Here is a 21,820-nt window from a genome sequence, read left to right on the forward strand (position 1 = left end):
ATTTTTCCATATTAAAAAAACTCGGAGGTTAGTCGCTTCTCAGTGCTGTAACTTGTAAATGCGTAAACATAAATGGCTGAAGTTTTGACAGGCGTCATTTGATGAATCAAGCTCGACGAAAATGGTTCACATTAGTGAATACTAATGCCATCTCTTAGAATTTTCAGGTACTTATCAGACTGCCTAGTACTTCAGCCATACTTCAGACATACTTTAAATGTCATTTCTTGAGACATTCAAAATATATGTTCAAAACCAAAAGTATTTCATCCAGATTATGATTTATAATATACACGGTGACCCATTTTAATCTATAATCTCAAATATCTTCTAAAATACTTTATCTACCAAGAAATGGTTCGAACAAAGGTTCACCAAGAGCGAGGGGGACATTCAACTGTACCATCAATTTTAACCTTGAGGTCAATTTTTAAGGTCAAATGGAGGTAAGACCCTTTTCTTAAATGAGAAACTTGTGGAAAAATGGTTTTTGTGACCTTGGAACGATAAAAAATTAATTTAAAATGTCTGAGAAACGACCAGATGCCCTTTGTCTGAACTCTCTTGGTTTTTTGGGGGTAAACAAACGTTCAAGATGCTTCACAAAAGTCGATAAAATGTTAAGGTGTACATCACCTTAACAATCATGACCATTATAATAATTTTCAATAGTTATGTAACGATCAAAGTTAAAATAATTCAGCTTAAAAGGATTTATGTTCGCCTTGACAGATCGCAGTGTAGTGGCAGGCATTTGTTTTTCGTTAGAGTGGTTTACTAAATTCACACTCCATCGCGAGGCATTTTTTTCCCTGATATTAATGCTTCTTTCCGGCCGTTTCTGGCCTCATTATCGTTTAGTGCTGAGATTTTTTGTTTATTGAGATAATAATCTTGTTCGGAACTTCATGCAGGAAAAATTTATTATTTTAAAATTATAAATGCTGCCGATTTCATATTCGTAATTTGAATCATTGAAAATTGGAAAAAATGAGGTATTGTCAATTTTTGTGAAATTTTAATAGTTTCCAAAGAAATTTCGCAATATGGTTGATTAATTAACTACTGAAATCGTTGATATGATACTAATTTTAGGGGAATGTCTATAGTATATATGTAGAAGACTAAATGTATGTACAATACATACTTTCTTTTGACTTTATACAACTATGAATTTGCTTGTAAAATACTTCACAGATACTTATCACATACTTATGATATACTTTATGTATATTTGTGCTATATATTACATTTACCAAAGACATACATCTAAAATACATAAGAAAAATGCGATTCATACTTTGATTATACTTCCAATTTACTTAATCGATACTTCTATCATACATTAAAAGAAACTTCCTTATTCACTTCCTTATACTCATACCAAGAGGGTATTTCTCTGAGTTTTACTTTAATCAAATATACTATAAGTATATACACGGAGAGAAATTTTGAGAGATTAATTCAGGGAACTGCTCCTTGGTTTTATCACGCTTTGGCGCGAGGACTAAGATCTCGGAACCCTTGCACGGGCTTCCGAGAATTAATCACTTGAAATTTCGTTCCATGTAGAATCGTCAAATAATAATAATAATAATAATAATAATAATAATAATAATAATAATAAAAGAGCCTCGGTGGCTCAGTTGGTTAGACACTTGGACTTCACCTCAGAGGTTCGCGGTTCGATCCCTGAGCCGGTACCTCTGGAAATTTTTCAATGTACCTTTACCGAGGTTCTGGTGGTTCGGAACCCACCTTAAGCTGTAGGTCCCCCCATCGTGTACTTGACTGCAACCCAGTCCGTCAAGGATGGGGTAAAAACCAGGCTTTGTCCAACATAGAAACATTTAGTAGAAACATTTAGTAGAAACATTTACAGGCAAGAATAAAATATGAAAAAAGTCAATGTCGTCGTTTCGTTCCATGTGGGTCTCGAGAATTAGAAGACGGTGGATTTCTTGCTGCAGTACTAGGAACACACAATGACAGACTTTACTGTGGGGAGATCCTGAACTGGATAGTTCCTGACCAGTTTCCTCCTTGGAAGATTTCTTCTTGGAAGATTCTTGTGCTATTGTCACCCTTAAATCTTTCAATTCAGAAGACTTACATTGCTTTGATGAAGTACGAGCAGTTAGATGTCAGGGCAATGTATGTGAAGGTTGGAAGATCAGAATGTTCCTTAGATAAAACTAAGAGTTGTAGGGAAAACAGATATGTGAAGCCTGGAGGTCTAGGTAATCCTCATCCTAGGGTTAAAAATGTTCCCGAGCGAAGTGGATTAGGAGAAAGTGGTTCTGCAAAACTTAAGACTTCATCTAACGGCAGTTATTTCCATGGACTGCCACTGTCTCCCAGGTCGTGCAGGGTCATAATCCAGGATTTCAGTGGAATTGTTAATAACTGATTGACCTAACTGAGAGGTTGATGATTCCACTCGCAAGGATCAATTTTTATAAAGATGGTTTCGACTAATTTTGTCAGGTTGTCATTCGATAGATTCAGAATAGCAGAGATTTTTTTAGTGTAGCAAAAAAAGCTGGGTGGAAGTTGTCCGGACCGTTACACCTCTTCTTTTCACTGGTAGGAATTCCCACGTGTATATCATGTGGAGCGTTGCGTTGAATTTCAAGAGCTCGCTGTTATTCACGTCACAAACCGATTAATAATTTATTCAAAGTTTTAGCGAATAAAGGTGGTTTTTATTGGGGTACAAATTGTTTTCGCCAAAAAAGTATCTCACACAGAATGGTTACGATTCTGTAAAACTCTTTTAAGGTATTATACTTCATTACCTCGTTCTCGAGATTATAACTTGTAGTACCATTTTGGACTACGTGAAAGTCACACCTTTAGCGCTATAGGAAGAACAAGTCACGTGATCCCCTACCTTAACCATAATCCTCATTCATTTTGTGTGTGCGTGAATGTTAAAACCTCGTGAGAGTTGAAGCGTACATTTTCGTTAATAATCGCGAATTATCGAACGAAAGATGAACGAAAGTAGGAAGAGAAAAGTGTTTGAGGACGACGGCGACGAGCAAGACGACGTATCGCAAAAGATTAAAAGGTTTCATGAGTGTGCAACAGTCCTCGAAATTAACCTCCCAGCACCTCGTGGTGACGAGTCTGAGGAAGACTTTCTCCGTAGATTACAAGCCCTGTTCATCAGCAAAAGACAAAATTATGGTAAGTAAAAAGTCAGAACATAAAATAAAAAGTAAATTTAAAGAAAGCAAAAAAAAGGAATTGACATAACCTCAAATTGATGAACTTGCACGAGAGGCAAGTTAAATCAAAAGCTACCTGGTGATCTTGCACGAGAGGCAAGACAAGCCAGAGGTCAATCGATAAGCTTGCACGAGAGGCAAGATATCGATAATAAATATATAAATAAATGATAAAAAAAAAACAGAAATTATCCTTCTTCCTTTCTTCTATTGTCCCTAGAAGACAATGACCGTGGCACTGCGTCACAGTGGGACTCTGAAAATGAGGAAGCACCCATTATACAGGAAAACGAAGAAAATGGGGAAACTGTCATTTTACAAACAAATAAAGAAAACGTTGAATTAGACGACGAAATCCTCGACGCCTTGGGCGACGACCCCGATAAATGCCTTAGGGCAAAGGTGGTCATCCACCCCAGCTTAATGGAGAGGTGGATGGCTATTAAAGAAAAAGGCCTCGACCAAGATCTCGCAGAATAATTTTTGAAAAGTACCCGGACTCCGGTATATTGGAAACACCAGCCTGCAATGCAGAAATTAAATTTACCCTCTCTGAGTCGGGACAAAAGAGAGATGAATATTTCGTGGGATACCAGAAAAGACTGGCTTCCGCGGTAGTCGCCTTAGGTACCACACTCTCCACCGTGTTGACTCACCCCACAGGCGATTTCGATGTGCGGGAAGTCATCGAGCAGTTAAGTGACGACGGGAGATTAATGGTGGGACTACATCACCAACTTACGGAAGCCAGGATTGCGTTTATTCAACCAGGCCTTACCAAACCCGTCAATAATGTCATCAAAGAGAATAAAACTGGGAAATGCCAAAAAAGCAAAAACTGGCACTTGCAATCGAGAGGACAAGCGAGACGACAACCATCGAGAGGAAGGTACTCGAACCGAGTTTACAATCTCGGACTTTAACCCTACCAAAGCCAAACCAAGAGAGGAACTCCCAACAAGAAGTATTAAATGTAGGTACAGTAGCATGAAATTTAAAACGTTTCGTAACACAGTGGCACGAAATTTCAACTAATCAGTTCCTCCTAAAATTAAAGATCTTTCAACAAAAGAAAGGGCGTCGATGGAAAAAGAGATTGGAAAATTGTTAAAGAAAAAAGCTATTTGCAAATGTCATTCGGTTCAAGATCAATTTCTTTCTCCGTTCTTCCTCGTAAGAAAGTCAGACGGTACAAATCGTTTTATCATTAATTTAAAAGAGTTAAATATGTTTATTACCACGGAACACTTTAAGCTCGAGGATCTTAGAACAGCGGTAAAAATGTTGACACTTGAAACCTTTATGTGCACGATCGATTTAAAAGATGCGTATTTCTCGGTGCCGATTCACGAAAATTCCAGAAAATATTTCAGATTCAGTTTTGAAGACCAACTTTTTGAATTCGTATGTCTCCCCTTCGGACGATCCTTGTGCCCTTACAAATTCACAAAAATAATGAAATCTGTTTTATCGATACTCAGAGAAAAAGTATTTGTTTCAGTTAATTACTTAGATGATTTCCTTTTGATAGGTAATTCCTACAAAGAATGCGAAAAGAATGTAAAATACTCATTAGGAGCACTAGAGTCCTTAGTTTTTGTCATAAATTACGAAAAATACCAATCAGAGGCGCGAAAAGTTTTTACATTTTTAGGGTTTTTATTGAATTCGAACAAATTAACTGTGCAACTCCCGATAGAAAAAAGGGAAAAAATTAAAAAGTCTTTACTCAAAGTCAAAAAACAACGAAGCACAAAAATTAGAAACTTCGCACAATTGATCGGGAATTTAGTTGCAGCATGCCCCGGAGTAGGATTCGGTTGGGCTCATACAAAAATTTTGGAGAGAGGGAAAATCTTAGCCTTAAATTTGACAAAAGGGGATTAAGATTCTGTCATGAAAATCCCTTACTCGATTCATAAAGACATAGACTGGTGGCTCAATAATATAGATTCGACTTATAATCCAATTCGTACCGGGAGTTACGATATGGAAATTTTTACAGATGCATCTACATCCGGTTGGGGGGCCTGGTGTAAAGGGAAGGATGTATTCAGATTGTGGTCGGTCACTCAAAAAAAATTGCACATTAATATACTCGAGTTACTTACGGTGAAATTGGCTTTAGAAGCCTTGGCAAACGGAGAAAGAAATTACGAAATAATGATAAGAATAGATAACACTAGCGCAGTCTCTTATGTTAATCGGATGGGGGGCGTAAAGTACGAGCATTTCAAGACCCTGAGTAGCGAAATTTGGGAATGGGCAGAAAGGCGAAATAATTGCCTTTTTGCATCTTATATCTCGACCGCTGAAAATATAAGAGCTGACCCGTTATTGCGAATCAAAAATATAGATACAGAATGGGAGATTTCAAACTTAGCCTTTCAGGAAATTGTCGCGAAGTTTGGTAATCCAGAGGTCGACTTATTTGCATCGTATTATTATACAAGCCTTGGCAGTCTGACTCGCGAAACAATGACGTACAAATGCTCATTAACGAATTTGAAAGAGATGTGGAAGGTATGAGAGAATTTTTCGATATTGGTGATATTTTTATAGAGGACCGTGGATATAGAGATGCCCAACCACTTTTAGAATGCTTAGGAATTGTGTCCAAGATATCACCATTTCTCCAATAAGGACAGAGTCAATTCGTAACGGAAGAAGTAAACGAAGCTCGTCTAATAACGAAATCTAGATGGATAGTGGAATCCAGAAATGACCACATAATGTCCATTTTCAAGTTCTTCGAGAAAACCATTCCGATGGCTCATGTACACAATCTAAGGGATTTCTTTCGTATTGCTGGTGCCATAATTAATCGATACCATCCTGTTATCGAGATGCAAGGCGCTACAGCAGAGCTTGCAAGAGAATATATAGCGAGAGCTCGTGAGCCAAATATTGTGCAAGCGCGCGTCCAAGTGGACAATATGCGCTACGGAAATGCAGATTGGAATCGCCTGCATGAACTTCAAGTACCACAATTTCCTCGCCTTACATTGGAAGAAATACGCGACATAACAATTGGCGTGTATCAAGTAGAACTTGACCCATCTTATGTTCAAGACAAGCTGCAACGAGAAAAAAATGAGGAGTTTCAACTAGATACGCGACTTAATGAACCTGGTTTGATCAGAGTACGAGTATTTTCTCGTTTCAGAAATGCGACAAGGTATCAGCTGTGGATAGCGTTCAATGAGATCGATGACATAGGACCCGACAATAATGAAACGCTTCTCGGTTATTACTGCACATGTAAGTCAGGGGCCAGAACTCTTGGCATTTGCGCACATATTGCAAGCGTTTTATGGTTTCTGGCTTATGCACGTCACTAGTAACACGCAAAGTATCCTCAAACTTCCTTGCTACAAAAAATTCTAAACGCTGCTAATAGAGATGAACAAGCGAACCCGAATCAAGAGCCAGAAATAGTTTAATATTTCGCAAAAGCTACTGGGATTGGTTCTATTCGCTGATCATGGATGCTTAGCGTTCGGCCCTCTTACGAAGGATACACTGTTATTATCGGAATGTGCGCACTAGTTACTAATGTTACTTTGGGTACCATTTCTGCCTTTAAAGAAGTGATTAATTAGTCAAGTTAAAATTTTGGGCGCTTAGCATTTGATCGTTTTGAGAAGCGCGCTATGAGTCAACGGTGTAGGCGAAAATATGGCAGACCACGATCTGAACCGTGATTTCTATGTTAACATCGCTTTTGTAACTAAATCTATTGTAATTCGTTCTATTCACTGATCATGAGCGCTTAGCGTTCGGCACTCTTGAGAACAGTACAATGTAATTATCGGAATGTACGCACTAGTTACTAATGTTACTTTGGGTACCATTTCTGCCTTTAAAAAAGTGATGAATTAGTCAAGTTAAAATCTCGTGCGCTTAGCGTTTGCTCGTTTTGAGAAGCGCGCTATATGAGTCAACGGTGTAGTCGAAATTATGACAGACCACGATCTGAACCGTGATTTCTATGTTGACATCGCTTTTGTAACAAAATCTGTTGTAATTCGTTTTATTCACTTTACGGATATTTCATCCGGCACTTATAACCTTAAAAATTACAAAGATTCAGCTAAATCCGCCGAAAGCCATTTTCCCATACATTTAGTGCGGGGTCCTTTCTGGTGTCTCTAAACATCTACAAGTTATGATCTCGAGAACGAGGTAATGAAGTATAATTAAACGATTAAACGAACTTACCTCTAAGTGAAGTTCAATCGTAATTATACGAAGAACCTCGTTCGAAGAGATTACAATCTCTTCGAACGATAGAAATTTCAGGAAAAAAGCTCTAAATGAATGAGGATTATGGTTAAGGGAGGGGATCACGTGACTTTTTCTTCCTATAGCGCTAAAGGTGTGACTTTCATGTAGTCCAAAATGGTATTACAAGTTATAATCTCTTCGAACGAGGTTCTTCGTATAATTACGATTCAACTTCACTTACAGGTAAGTTCGTTTAATCGTTTAATTATACGGATGAATTCAGAAAAAGCGCTATCCATGAGAAGAACAATTGAAGACGCTCTAACTTCACGTCGATCAACTGAATGCGTGTGGGAGGGTCTAACCTATCGGGCCTCTCTGTTCTTTCATATTTTGAGGGCTCTACTTCATAAACGAAATGGATAAAAATTCTGAAATTTTCACAGAATCTCTGTAATGCATCCTACTACCGTGTCGCAGAATTTGAAAAAAATTGTCAGAACCGTTTAGGCGTTATGCTAAAATATGTTACATTTTTAATACTTTGAGATAGGCCTTACGTGTATAAGATGCGATTTTGGATTTTACTTATCTCAACTTCTAAATGGTCAGCCCTTCTCTAACTCGACCAAACTTTGGATAACGCTCTAATAAATCTGCTGTCCTAATTTCAAAAAAATTTACAGAAAACAATTTTATCCGTATAATACCTTAAAGAATAGCCGGGTCTTTTAGGTTGCCGCGTTGACAATAACTGCCATAAACTAAACTTTCGTTTGCTTTTACACTCCTTTTATTTATAAAAGGAGAAATACTGAACTAACTTTAAGTGGTCATGACCAAAAGCTTAATTCATACAATTACAAATTCAAACTTATTTAAATATGAAATTTGCGTTAATAATATTAGCTCATTAACCTAGAATATTATGAACTTAAGAACTAAAGAATAATGTAGAACTTTAGTAATAATTAGTATGATAGTAGTTGTTGCTTTTGTAGGAATAACGTAAACTTTAAAGTGATAACTTTTTATGTAAAAAGATTACTGGATCTCTTACCTACATATAGAAAATAATAAGAAGAATATAAACTTCTTATGTACATCTTTTTCCATATAATTGAAAAACTGAACGGTTGAATCTTAACTCCGATGTAGATTTTAGGAAAAAATATGGAACGAATGTTGTTGAACCTTAATGAATTTATTAACTGCCTTCTTTATTACACTCGCGAAAAATATTCATTGCACATTTTTCTACGGAAATTATTTAAATCACGAAATTTTTTAATTTGCGGATGATTCGCAATTCATGATGCATTACGTTTTATCCCGTTGCTATACAGGATATCTTTGAAAACAGATGAACGCATATTGTATGCGACACCTTAGCCATACTTAAGATTAGAAAAATGGCGAAATGGAGAAAAATTAGAAGAATATTAAAATTTGAAAGATTTTAAAAGATTGCATATGATAATCTAAAATTTATTTATTCACTTTGTTCACGTTAAACCTGGAATTTTTTCGCTCATTTTTCACGCATTTGTTGCCTGGTGGCTTTATCTGTCCTGTTAATTTAGCAGTTTATTAGGGTTTTAAGGTTATTTAGGTTATTAAGGTTTTTCCGCTTGTTTATAATTCGTTTTCAAATTATTACTTTGGTACTTTAAATCTAAATGATAAATTTCAAAAATCATAATGAACAATTTAAAAATTATTGATTTCAACGGCTTAGCTACGCGATTATCATTTAAGAATAATTCAATTTCATTTTCATACAAAGTTTGGAATTGCTTAATATTTTGAACTATCTCAAGTAAGCATATGATTCTTAAAGTTTTTAGAATCATTAAACTTTAAAGTGTAACAATATTTGAAATTATGAAATTTTGACGGCTAAAAATGACATTGCATCTCTTTTTGTAACCTAATTTTATTTCTTAATAATAAAATCTATTCAATCACTTTTAATTTTATTTAATATTACATAATATGATACCTTTGAATATTTTGCATTATCTTTAACATTTCTATAATTTAAAATCAAAATTATAGTATTTAATACAAAATTCTAAAATCGGTTACTTTTTAATGCTCTAAAAGTAAAGTTCTTTAGCTTCAAAAGTTTAAATTCCGAAATATTTTAAATTTACAAATATTTGTTTTGAAATTTCTTAATTTTTAAATAACCACGAGTGAATTTTTCGCCGTGTGTTGGACGTATGTTGGCTGTATGTTGGTCGAAGGTTGGCCGTATGTCGGCCCATTTAAACCGCAAACTCATTATGCTGGGCCGAGATTTTTGCCGACTATCAACCCAACATGCGGACCAAGAATGGTCCTAGCACAGACCTATGAGCATAGTTTTCAGAAATGGCAATGGTTTTTACATTCTCATCAGAGAAGGTATTAGATTTGTGTAAAATTTGACCCCCCCAGTTTTTGTCAAATGGCCACGTTTTGAGATCCCTTGAATCCGAAAAACAGGTTTTTACGAATGTGTCTGTCTGTATGTCTGTATGTATGTCTGCATGTATGTCTGTCTATCTGTCTATCTGTGAACACGATAACTTTTGAAAAAATTTATCTATTAGATTGCCCTTTGGCACACTCCTTTAGTGTCCTAAACTAAAGGTAAATTTCGTTATCCAGCCATTTTGGATGGAAATTGAAAAAGTGGGCACATTTTGAATATTTTTGAGATCACTTTTTTAAAAATTCAAAAACTCTCTGTACGGTCATTCATATAATTCAAAAAATTTAACAATTTATCCTAATGACTTTTTTTGAAAAATCAAAAATAACTAGAGTTATAGCATTTTCAAAGTCCAGAAAAACAAACTAAAATGAACAATTTAAGCCAAACAACGCATGATACGAAAAAAAGTCTTGAAAAGAAAAACGTTGCTTTCTAAAAGTTCTACAACATCTTTTTCAATTTGGTCAAAAAGTTGAAAATTCAAAATATGATCGTACAAAAAATTTTTGAAACCACCTTTTTTCGAGATGTGAAAATTCTATGTACGGTTGTTCATAGTCCTTCAAAACTTAAAAAATTAATCCTTCTGACCTTTTTTTATAAAAAGAAAATTATCAGAGTTAGAGCATTTTCAAAATCCAAAAAAACAAACTCAAATGAAAATTTTAAGCCAAAAACCGCATGATTTTCAGAAAAATTTTATTTTAACAAGCTAGTTTTGTAGATTTCACTAAAAAATTTATTCATCTCGATCTATGGATTCTGTTTGCATTAAAACCTTAAACTGTATACTATGAATTAAGCTAAACTTTTAATAATTATAAGAAAATAGAAGAAAGTTCAAGACTAATAATTATACTTTGAAAAAAAAAATTATATTAACTAAAAATTTAAAGTACACAGTAAAATTTAATATAATACCTTAAGTATTTTATTAAAAAGTCCTTATTTCTTAATTACGCGTTTTCATTTTTTTTTCTTCCTGCCCATTCACGATCTCTGCTTCTGATAGCCAATGACTTAATTCCTTCAGAATCTGATAAGGTTTAGATGTCGTTTCGTTAAATTAATCGAGAATCACGTCTGGAATGTTTGGAGAAAAAAGAGGTATGAGTGACCTTATGTTCTTTTTTTCCAGAGATCCGGTCAACAATTTTAATAAATTTTGTTATTGCCAGTTAAACTCAGTAATTTTAACCAAATCATTAGAAATTACATATTATTATAATATAGTCCCCATATTCGGTACTTCTCCCGGTTTAGAAAAAAAAGTAACATTTTTTTGCAAAACCCACAGTTTTTTCACATATATTTCCTATTGCAAAGTCGATAAACACTGCAATCTTTTCGTAAGAAATCGATTGACTTTGTATCATAATAAGTAGCATAAGAAAATTTTTGTTTGTCATAAAGGAAAATATGGAGATGCCTACTACACATTATATACTACTAACAGTGAATGCATGCGCGTGAATCGCGGGTCTATGCCACTATTTCTATTTCCTAATGACATAAAAATATAAAAATCCATTAGTTAACCAATTTTTTAATATAAGGTTTTAAAAATTTTTTGAAACAATAATTAACAACTTCGAATTGCAAACGTCTGAAATTAAAACAAAATTATGATTTTAGATTAAAATTTCGAAAATAGGACTATGTCAAAAAGTTTAAAAAAGGCATATTTTTGGATACGAATATTGAAAATTGGGTCATTTAGAATTCAGAGGAATTGCAATTGTATTTTTCGCAATTAAGAACCATCCAAAATAAATAATTAAAGATTGAAAATTTTTGAATTTGAATAATTTTGAATGCAAAGCGATTATAATTTCACAATTTAATATTAAAAACTAAATTGAACCTTTCGGAAATAAAGCTTCTGGAATTGTAGAATTTTAATTGTTTTTACACTGTTATTGAAAACTTGTGTCATACAAAATTAAAACCTATGAAAGGAAAAAATGAGCGTTTATCATGAAAATTCAGAATTCGGACATTGTAACTATTTCAAATTGCTGAAATTATCCATTTACTGATATATTAATTTCAGATAGTTTTGTTTTCATCTTTTATCAATTTAAACACCATTTTTAATTTTTTAATTTTAAATCATCTTTTAGAATTAAGGAAAACTGACCATTACTGGGACAGTTACGAAAAGCTAACCTAAATAAATACAATTTTCAAATGGTGAAATGTAATTTTTGGTACAAAGACCGTTATACAAAGTGTTTAGCACATTATTTTATTAATTAGAACAAAAATACATTATTAATTATATAGTTAATTAATATAAATGCATATTTTTGAAACTAGTTAGATCGCCCATTAGTGGGATAAGAATAATAATCCAATGGGGTTTATAAAAATAAAATGGTATAATTTACTTACAATTATAAAATACATTAAGAAAGAAGAATAGATTATTTTTAATCATAAGACATTTATTTTTCTTTATTTTTCAATAAAATTCATATCTTCATGTTATCATTTTGCTTGAAACGTAACTTTTTATTTTTCATCTTTTGGATAATGTATAAATAAAAACGTATAACTATAAATTATTATCCCAATAAATTAAGTTATAATTTTTCTTGCTTTATGTTAATTTTGGATTGTAGAAATAAAAATTTTGAAGCCGAAAATATACATTTTCAAAAAAAGTTAATTCTCAATCTAATACTTCAATTTCCTAACAAACTGTTGAATTTTAAAATAAAAAATACTAACTTTCTACCAAAAACATGAATTCTCATTAAAAAATAAAATAGTTTATATTTTAAGCAAAAAATGTTTGAATTATAAATTAAAAACATGGAATTCATTAAAAAAAAGAGGAATTTTCACCTGCATAGTTCAACTTGTAAGGAAACAAGATACAATTTCTACCATAAAAGATGAATTCTCAACTAAGGAGGATTTTTCATTGAAAAAAAATATTTCAAACAAATTCTTGAATTCTCCACCAGAATAATATAATTTTCGGACAAAAAAATATGAATTTTTAACAAAAAAGTTAATTTTCAACCAAATACACTAATTTTCTACCAAATTCTTGCAATTTCGAGCCAAAACTAGAGTTTTCTACTAGCAGGTTATATTGTTAACTCGAAAATATGAATTTTTAACAAAAAAGTTAATTGACAACCAAACAGTCGACTTTTCGAATAAAATGATGAACTTGTTACAAAGTGGTATCATGTTTTCCCGAGTATTTCAACTTTCGAGCAAAAAGGTGCATTCTGATCAAATAATATATTAGTTTATATGTCAACCAAGAAAGATTTTAGTCACAAATTAAAAGCAGTTTAATTAATTAAAAAAAAAACGAATTTTAAATACAATTGTTGAAGCCTTAACATAAACAGATTATTTTTCAATCAAAAAGTTGTATTTCTTCTCATGAAAGATGAAGTTTATAATTTAAGTGACAAATTTTCAAACCAAAAAGATAAATTTTCAACAAAATTAGTTGAAGTATTTATCAAAAAAGATTTTTCAGTCAAGAAAGAAAAAAATTCCAACCAATCTGTTGAATTTTCAAGTAAATTTACGATTTTAATGTTATTACTATTAATCTATAATTTTTAATTTTAATGCATACTTACTCATTTTTATCAAAGGATTAAATTTAGAAGTGACTATTTATTTAGTTACCTAAGCAGTTGGCAACATTTGAGGTTCGAATTGCAGGTAGCAATAAAATACTTATAATTTCTTTTTTAGAATTAATAAACGATTCAACGGCAAGCGTGGAGCTCATAAATAATATTTTTAATATGTCACTATAACAAAATACTGCCACATTTAATAAATAATACGGCGAAAGTGGCCGTCCCAGTAAGGGAAATCAGATTTAAGTGTCCGAAACTGAGAGAGTCAGCGATATCTCGTCCCGGTTTAGGCAGCTTTGTCAAAAATTTATCCTAATCCAGGACACTTAAATATTCATAACTGATTAAATAAAATCGCTAAAAGAGTTATGAATTTTATTCCTAAACGTATTAAAAATGTTCAAAAGCATGACTTTTTCTATTAGTGTAAAAAATTGCTTTACTACAAGGCTATAAAAAGTTATGCGGAAAGTTTTGAAGTACTAAAAATTAGCGAATTTCGCAGCGGTTCATTCACAGATTTTAAGGAGTAAGTTTTATTTTTTTTTACCAAATGCATAACTTACCAAATGAAAATAAATAGCGGTAATAAATTGAGAAGAACTTTCTAAATGCAAGAAAATTTTTACTTTGACGATTTATGTTAGAATATAAAAGATATTCAACGATATTTATTATCAAACGGTTCTTTGAGTTTAAATTATTTATTTGTTTAAACCTTAAACTAAAAATTGGTCGATTTTAAGGTCATATATTAAAAATTAAAATAAAAAATACAAAACAATATTGCTATAATATGATTTCATGTTTTGAAACTCTACAATTTTAAACTTTTTAATTCTAAATGGCTTAATTTAATAGAATACATTTTTATTAATTCAATCAATTTACCTTTAATTTGCCAATTTATCTTTAATCACATTCAATCTATTCTAAATTTACTACAATATTGTGAATTTTAAAATTCGAAACCTCCAAAAATTAATTTAAGAAAAAACTTTAGTTTCAAAGTTTTAAAAATAAACTGGTTTTAGAATTGCACATAAAAAACTATAATTTTAAATTAAAATAGTAAACATTTTTAAGATGTTAAATATATTTCTAATAAGTGACATTTAAAAAGCCTGGAAAGAGTTTTTTAACTAAAAGATGTGATTTCTGCCAAACAAAAAATCATTGTCATTTTCACCGTTCAAAATTGCAGAATTTTAAATATTTCGAGAAACATTGTGAACGTTTAAAGTTTAATTATTCTAAATACTTTGAAAATTATATACTTTCAAATCGGAAACTTTCAAAAATTGCGAATTGCCTAAGTTATGAAACATACGGGAAATCTCCCGTTGTGAAATTTCTCTCCCGGTTTTCTTCCCGTGGAAGTTTCTCCTGGTTCTCTCGATTTTCCCGGGTGGGTGGCCACTAGAGTGTCCTGAAAAACGCAACGTTCTTTTTTAATGATGCGCCCCCTAAACTTGTTCTATTTGGTGTAAAAAAAATATTTTTCTTTTCTTTTTAAAATAATTGGAAACAGTGGTCCTGGAGCCTTAAAGTATCACAAAATGATTCAAATGATTAGTTATTGTTACTTTTCGTAAATATAATATTTGTTTCCCAAGGAATGCAACAGTTGGTACTATACGCTCAGAAAAAATTTTGACCCAATTTGATAAAAAATACTACCTCTTATAGTAAAAAACAACCCTTCATAGAGGTTAAAATATTATATTCATCACACCAAGATCATTTGTTTCCAATTATGAATAATATATAAGACAAGTTCTTCTGAAAGACACCACAAGTGTCCTTCAAACTTTTCACATGCGACTTTTGATATTTTGGCATTGATGGACTTGTAACCCACCAATTTTTTAATTAAATGTAAGTCATTGTATGCCCGCAGCAACCGACAAAGGAGCCTCAAACCAAAATCGTATGTGAATTTTGATCACAAAAGAAGCGCAATTCCTTAATAAACCGGCTTGGGTTTCGGTAGATGTTAACGTATACTGATTTTGAAACATCAAAATTTTCAGGCAGTAAATGGCAATTGCCATCTACCGCGCATGATGCATTGGTCCTGGAGCCATAAAATGAAAACCCCAAACTGGAACATCTCTTAAAAAAAATTATGGCGAGTTCAAGTAATTCGCGGTAGTCATGACGGGGTTGATAATTTTGTTTTAACTGCGAATTTGCCAATTTAATTAGGTCTTCTTATCCTGATCGCAGTTTCGAAGGTATTCGCTTGTCGTTTATACCAATTTCGAATCTTCTCTTATCCAAAGTTTCCACGCTTCACTAAACTTTTTAAGTGATGAAGAGTCTGGTCCAGATGTTGGACCACGGCATTCTTGGCATACACTTTCGATCATTATTTCAGGGATATGATGTCTGTAGCCGAAGTACAGCAAATCTTTTTCAAAGCGCTGTTTCGAATGTACGCATATGTCCTCTAAACTTTACCAGTGTTAACACTGCATGTATCGAAGCGTAATCCTACTATACGGTCAACAATGTCCCATGACTCAACAAGCTCTACCACAGAAGAAGCTTGAGCAAGTCCGGTAGAAGAGTGTATCTATGGCACACTTAATATTTGAAATTCACCAATGCTAGATACTAAAACAGGCAATCGTTTCACTTTTTTTCAGTGTATAATAAAACACGTTTTTCATCCTAGTGCAATTGTAATCTCTGTTCTAATTCAAAATTTTCCTTTAATTCTGAAGCATACTTCATTCGCTCTTCATTTCTAACTTTTGCTATGGTGCTTTTACTTTAATTCAAATCATCTAAAAATAATTTATCATGAAACTTTTTTGAAAATATATTATATTATTATATAATATATTATATTATTTAGAAAACTAGTATTTTAAATTACCCATGTTGTACCCTGAACTCTCTGCTATACTTGAAACGACGTACATTGACATTCTATTAGACAATTGAGCTCTGTCTAAAGTCAGACAAAGAGCTAAAATGATTAGTTCTATCTTTGGAACCTTTTTTTGTGCCTTTGGTTCTCTGTCAGGGTCCTAAAGAAAAAAATGATTTCTGTTTCCCAAAACCATGAAAGAAGTAAATTTTTTAAATATTTTAACTGATAATTACTAACTTTTCTATGGAAATCAACATTTTCTTCATCGCCATACATTTCTTCATTATCACATATCAAAAGATGCCTTACGCTTCATGACTTTCTTTACACTTTCTATTGAGCTATCATTCACCTACTCGATAACTCCATTACGATCCTTTTCTTTTTGTGAAATTAAAAATTGACTTGTTTTTTCTACCTTAATCCATACAAGAGCGTCACTGTGAGCTATGTCGAACAGGGTATGCAAATTACCGCGGAAGTTCGTTCTTTTCCCTTGACAAGTACTTGAACTTTGCTCGCTTTTCTTGTTAAGGTCTTTCTAGGTTTTATGTTTTTCAAGTAAATTTTTTAACACAACGTCGTTTTTTTCGCACAGGAAGTTTCACCTTATCCCAGAACCCTATTGTTTGATCGACAAGGCATCTAGATATCGACGTTAATTATTCAAAATACTTGGATGTTTCATCATTTATTTAATTTTTTTCGCACAAACTATACTTAAGTGGCACTTTCATATTTATGGTTAACTTAGAGCCAATTTCACCAACTCTGATTAAACACACGATTAACTAATCACGATTATTTTTTAATCAATGATTAAATCAGAGTTAACCAGCGATGCGTTCTACCCAGCATTTTCAACCTCTGGTTAGCTAATCATATACTTTGTTCGTAATAAGGTCTAGTTTCTAGGTCTTTCTGTTGTAACGGCGACTCTGATTGGTTAGAACGAAATTCTTCATGAACACTCGGCGCCATATTAGCATATGATAAGATTCCCAAAGTTTGAGGTCACGGGTTAAGGTAACCCGTGATTATGTTCCTCCAATCATGATTAAAAGAATGGTGGAACGCAAAGTATTAATTAAATAAGGTTAATCAATGATTAACGATTTAATCAGAGTTGGTGAAATCGGTCCTTAATAGATTTCTCAAAATACTGTCAGCCGAGAAATAAGTACTAATAGCATATTCAATAAACATTTAACTTCAGGTTCGATTCGCATTTTTTTTAGTTCTCAAATGATAGTTAAGTTTGAAAACGATATATTTCTGGTGATTGGAAGAAAATGCTATACTTTAATTTAATTTCGTCAGTTCAACATGTTATTGAAATTAAGAAGGATCCTCTTTTTATTATATGGTTACTTTTCTGTCAAAAATAATTGATAATTTTCCTGTATCTCGTTAAGTCATTTACGTACCAAGAAATCCAATGAATAACGCATATGGTACATTTTTTTAAATTCAAGATATAATATTTTAACCCCTATGAAAGGTAGTTTTTGAAGCCAAGGGGAAGTATTTTTGGCTTGATTGAGTCAATTTTTTTCCTTTTCGTATGTAACCATCAGTTGTATTCTCTCGGAAACAATTATTATATTTATGAAAATTAACATTAATGAATCATTTTATTCATTTTAAGACACTCAAAGACCTTAGGACTACTGTTTAAAATTATTTTTAAAATATAATAAAAATTAGCATTTATTTTTTCTCTAAATAGAACAAGTTTAGGGGGTGCATCTTAAAAAAAATATTGCGTTTTTTAGGACACCCTAGTGGTGACCCTTTCTCCCTATTCATTTTTTAAAAAGCTAGATAAAACGCTTATGGTCCCCAAATTATACATGTTTGTACGTTTTAGCTGCATTCATAAGTGCTTTCAAATTAACTATTTTATAAGCTTGAAAAACTAGAAATCATATGATTAAAATTTTAAAGGTTAAATAATTTGGGTATATGTGTCAATTAAATTCTACAGTCCTTTTAAAATTAATTTTATATTCAGATACTTCGAGTTTAGATAAAAATTAAATCAGTAAAACTGAAAATATATCGCACCTCTCATGCAAAATTACGTAGTAATTTGACTCCGGTTAAACTTGCAGAAGGTGCTTCTTTAACTGTTGCACATCGACGAATAGCCTCAGTCATTATCATTTTCTAAAAACAAAAAGAATAATTAAAATAAAATACACAAAACATCGTTTTTAGAATAAAGCAACGTAGAAACGAAAAAGATTAATTTTGATAAGACAAATATACCTTAAAATATAAACAATTTTAGTTTCAGGGGTGGTCACATGATTATATAATGTTTTAAATTAACAGTGTACTTATAAGTGCGCCCAGTGTTTGCTTATCGTCAACAATTTACTGATCAAAGGTGATAAACTCACCTAATCTCTTCCATATGGAATATGATTTGTAAAATGGCCATTTGGTTATTAGTTTCAACAATTTTTAGTGTATTTGCGCGGATAACGATGGTTTTCTCTAATCCTCGAATACGTTTATTCACTTTCTTCGTCATTCTTCTTTTGAATCTTTTTAATGATTTTTGAAAAGATTTTTCAATCGATCCGATCATTTTCACGACCTCTTATCCATTGTCGAAGAATCTGTTTTTGAAGACAACGAAATGTCACATTTTCAATTTTGGGTTTCTCTTCAGAATGCTTATTCATTAGGGTTCCTAATTTCGAGTTTTTTTTCCATCTCATGTTGTTCGTTATAGTCATTCTATACTTCATTGATTTCCTCAACATTTTTCTGGATGTTAGTATCGCCATTCCCAACCACTTGATTCTCGTTCTTGTCTTCGTTTGCTAGAAAATATTTCATATTAATTTAGTGTAATAATTTTCTTTGAAAAATGATAATGTAAATAGAATTTATGTAAATTTTCTTTCTTTGAGATAACACACAATTTTGGACTTTCTGATAAGGATTATAAAGAATGCATGTCGTCAACAGATTCAGACATATTTGAGGTATTCGTAACCATTGAAATATTATATAATAATTGTCTTCAATACGAGAACACTTATTAATAATAATAGAAAAATGTTAAAAGTAGTCTTAGAAATTTTAAGAGATGGTGATTGAAAAAAGAGGATTTTCAAATTCTTCGAGGGATATTTTTTTAAGTGGCAGATTCCCTCAAGAAATTTTAAAATCCTAGCAGATTTCCTAGTCCGAAATAACACGAGGATTTCTTAGCAGGCAAGCGCTATTTTTCTAAATTATAAAATACCACTTCCCTATTGAATAAGTGGAAAAATACTACTTCCCCATTGAATAAATCATCGTGTTATTTTAAAAAGAAGAAAATATGAGAAAATGCGCGAGAATTTTAAAATTCTTTGGAGAAATCTACAAGTCAGAGACTTATTCCTTGAGGAATTTTGAAATTCTCATTTTCCGATCAACATTTCTCAAAATTGATTAATTTGGGATAGAAATTGCTTCAACAAGAAATTTTTTAACATTCAGAACTTCAAGAACATAAACAGTCTTTAGTTAAATATTTAAATCGTTCAAATTTATATGCACGAGTTATGTTGAAGTATTATGAAATTAAATCCTTCTGGTTTCAAATAATTTAATGAATATCAAGGTGTCCAGCGATTCTTAGGAACAAAGTTCAAGCATTTTTCCAGGTTTTCCAGGTGAAGAAATCAAGTTTTTCCAGATCTTCCTTTTTACATCAATTAATGAAATAACTGTTTGTTGTACATGTAAAAAAATGATCCATTACATTTATATTGGTCGACAATTTTTAAAGAAAGCAGAGCCATTAATAAACAATTTATTACATTTTTGAAAATATAAGTCGTCTTTCGGAAATAATTTTAAATATTTTAAAATATTTGCAAAGTAATTGAAATTCCTGAAATTTGTGAAACCTCTTTGAATTCGTTAAAATCTTTTGAAATATTTTAAACTTTTCTGAAACCTTTGAAAAATATATTGAAATCCTTATAATTTTTTGTAAAATCTATGAAATATTTGTGAAATATTTCTTTGATTTTTTTGGTAGATTTTTCTTTGTTCATTTCAAATCATTGATATCCTTTGAAATCTTCTGAAATTTGGTGAAACTTTTTCAAAAATTTTAAAATCTTTTAAATATTTTTAAATCTTTGAAATATGGTGTACTTTACCCTTTTTAAAAATCTTTTTAAGGGGGTTTACCTTTTCGGGTGACAAAAAAAGCGATTTTTTCATAGAAACAGGTTTATTTATTTTGTGCATAATGTTTTAACATTCATTTACCACATATTTCAAGAATACATGATAATTTTTTCGTGATAAAAGAGTAATAAATAAGCGCGTTACAGCTAATCTACGAGTGAACTGAAAGTGGGGCTTACCTGAAATAAAAAAATCCAACGGCATTCATTAGTAGATAGTTTTTGCCTGGGATTGAACGAAAATAGACGTAAAAATATTGATTTTTCAGGAAAGGGCGAATTTTGAAGTCAAAAATCAGTTTTTCGCTTCGTTTTAAAACATTATAATGATAGAAAATGTAAGTAAAAAATCGATTTTTCAACACCCAAAACCCTACAGAAATTAACACAAGCACAGCAAATACTCTATAATTTTTTCATGTAGGCCGGTCGCTTTCGGCGTGAATATCTTAGAGAAGGAAAATGGTTTTAAAAAACCGTTCAGTGCATGTCAATGTGTCTTTATTTTTGCGTTGATTGCATGCTTAGCTGTTATTGTGCAAAAATTTGGTGAGAAACTGTCATCTCTTATTTGCCGAAAAGCAACGAAATAATGCGCTTGGAGTAGATAGGTTAACTTTGAGAAGCTCTTGTATTGTCAAATTTGACTAGAAAATTTCGATGTTTTTTTTTTATTTATTCTTGAAAGCCTTCAGAACTTACATCTTTTTCGACAAATTAATTATTTTCATAAACGTGACAATAAAGTAGTTTTCAAGGAAAAAAATTATCTTCCGTATTACTGTACCTACGAAAACGAACAAAATGTAAAAAAAACATAATAATTTTCTGTTAATAGATCCATATAAAAACGTTCGATTAATAATGACGCAGTACAGATGTTTGCTTCATTGAAGTGTATAGCTGTACATTCAAAAAACCGGGCGGGCTTCTGGATCCTTAGGTATCCAAAGTTCACTGTTTTTATACAATCTATTTATATGTTGTTAATAATTTTACTTTTTCAAACATGTACATTGTTTTTTGAAGATATAAGTCCGTAAGGCTTTAAAGAATAAATAAAAAAATTATTTCGGTGCAGGATTTCGCCGGGAGCGGGTGCTAATCTGAAAAATTGCACCCGCTTCCAGCGAAATCGCGGTAAAATTTCAGCCACAACCACGTCTCACAACCGTGAG

General features: G+C 32.0%; 1 long non-coding RNA gene across 1 annotated transcript in view; it reads right to left on the bottom strand.

Moving 5' to 3' along the window:
• The window catches only part of LOC117172947, a 23,776-nt gene extending 2,536 nt beyond the window's left edge, over window positions 1–21,240 (bottom strand). Inside the window, exons 1-4 of the long non-coding RNA XR_004467077.1 lie at window positions 20,823–21,240; window positions 18,846–19,274; window positions 18,508–18,609; window positions 10,864–11,025 (exon numbers count right to left, since the gene is read on the bottom strand). This is a non-coding gene — a long non-coding RNA (uncharacterized LOC117172947). The remainder of the gene's footprint in view (window positions 1–10,863; window positions 11,026–18,507; window positions 18,610–18,845; window positions 19,275–20,822) is intronic.
• Between the last annotated feature and the right edge of the window lie 580 nt (window positions 21,241–21,820).

The sequence above is a fragment of the Belonocnema kinseyi genome, chromosome 1, assembly GCF_010883055.1.
Source record: "Belonocnema kinseyi isolate 2016_QV_RU_SX_M_011 chromosome 1, B_treatae_v1, whole genome shotgun sequence".
Lineage (NCBI taxonomy): Eukaryota > Metazoa > Arthropoda > Insecta > Hymenoptera > Cynipidae > Belonocnema > Belonocnema kinseyi.